Genomic DNA, 1,962 nt, shown 5'->3' with positions numbered 1-1,962 from the left:
GGGGGGGGGGAGAGGAAAAGGGGCACGGGAGAGCGATTCGCGAGGCGCGTCGGCGGTGGTGACGGCGGTGGAAGGAAGGGAGCGGAAGGGCTTGAAGCGGCGGAAATAGTGCCATAAATACCAACATTTTTCGTAGCGTCTTGCAGCCCTGTTTTGACAATCATCCCCCACCAACGTGATCTCGCGTACCCTCTCCGGGGGCGATTCCTACCCAAGCGGCCCCTTCGGAACCCCTCTCGTTTCCTCTACGGCCTACCCGCTGGCGTTCGTCCCCTTTGCCTCGCAATCCCCCCGAATCTTAAATACGTAGATACACTTACACATGCGACCGAACGAGCGGTCCCCCACGCGTATACAAAAAGGGGCGACGTCTCGCACCCTCTTCGCCTCACCTACCAAGTATCCCGCGGACAATTCCCCTTTTTCCTTCTCTCTCGCCTCCTTCCTCGTTTCGTTCGTACTCTCGGCCTATTCTACTCGCTTGTGACATTTTTCGCGAGTTAAGGCCCGCACGAACTTCGCGGAAATCCATCTTGCGCTGACTCCCCGCCGCATCCCTCTCGTACTTACTTTTCTCCTCACCCCTACCGAGCACTTTTTCCATCCTCTTTTTTTTTTCTTCGATTCTTTGCGTCTCGGCTTTTTTTGAAGGGGAAGAGGGAGAGAGAGGTCGACGCGGAGACGGATCGATGCTTCCTTCCGAGACAGCGACGAGCACAGAGAAGATGGGGGCAAAGTACTCAGGCCTCCTTTCCTCCCAAACCGGGTGGACCACCTAATTGCCGATTTACCGCGCAACGACACGTTTAACGTTGATGTAACATATCATCGCGTGTCGTGTACGTACACACGGTTGTAATTGAGAGTCGCGGAGAATTGCGAAAGGGAAAATGATTAATGGCGTCACACGCGGCGTGATCGGATCAGAGGTGAGATTAATCGAGGGAAAACGCTAATACGAGTTCATCGCTCGCTCGATTACGCGTGTAACCGTGTGTGCGCGCGTTAATGTATGCCAATCTTCATAATCCTGCGCGCTGTCACGCCGTTGATGCATTCTCTGGTCTTTATAGGCGCAATTCCGAACCGTTAAAACCATTCAAGTTACAACCATCGAACGCCGGCCTCTCGCCACTCTGTCACGTTGCCGAGAGACTTTGTCGTATCATACGTTTGCGTAATATAGTCTATAGATACTGTTTTTGTCCAGAAAGGCAACAAGCGCGCGATTAACACGCTCTCATTCTATAACATTAGTTGCTTTCCATTTTCACACAAGTAATACTCAGTCCAAAGTTATGTATGTATTGTATATTCACATAAATAACGTCACTACTTGCTTACTTTAGAGACAAAGTTATCGCATAACAACGGATTTGTAAATCTCACTTTTAATGTGAGTTAACAAGATTCAGTAAAGCACACGTCTCAAGCTTATGGAGATTGGAGGTAAAAGTTCAGTTGAATCTTACTTGTCAGAATGAAAAGGAATGTGCATTCAACTAAGTTAATGACGTCACAAATGAGAATTCCCCGAGTTTTGATGTAAATGAAAAGCAACTATTATTTTAGTTGGAAAAAACGTGCATTTTTGCTCATGGTCCAATACAATCTCGTGTCTAAGGCTACGAAAAGGTTCTGTTGATTCTGAGATTTCCTAAAGGGTACCTCGGCGCGTCCCTTCGCTCTGTCAGATGGAAACCATTCTTTCCAAATATCGCCCAGAAAATATTGACTTCTTAAACACCCATGACTGTACATGGCCGTTTAAAGCGCTCTTCTAGGAAAAAATCGCTAAACATACCATTAAAATTTTATTTCTTTCTTCGGCACATCGCGCATAAAGGATTAACGACAGAAAATTCGAAGAATACAGATAGATCTGGCTTATCGTTTCGCCACATACGAAGGAAACATTATTTCCTAAAGGAACATTGTGCGAGTTCCGCAGAGTTTGCTATC

General features: G+C 47.3%; 1 protein-coding gene across 6 annotated transcripts in view; it reads right to left on the bottom strand.

Annotated features, from left to right (window-relative positions):
• The window catches only part of LOC108728893 (uncharacterized), a 146,413-nt gene that overhangs the window by 105,858 nt on the left and 38,593 nt on the right, over positions 1-1,962 (bottom strand). The gene's annotated exons all lie outside the window — the stretch shown is intronic.

The sequence above is a fragment of the Mycetomoellerius zeteki genome, unplaced genomic scaffold (assembly GCF_001594055.1).
Source record: "Mycetomoellerius zeteki isolate Tzet28-1 unplaced genomic scaffold, Tzet1.0 scaffold656, whole genome shotgun sequence".
NCBI classification, from domain to species: Eukaryota; Metazoa; Arthropoda; class Insecta; order Hymenoptera; family Formicidae; genus Mycetomoellerius; species Mycetomoellerius zeteki.
This window is presented reverse-complemented; position numbering and strand designations above follow the sequence as displayed.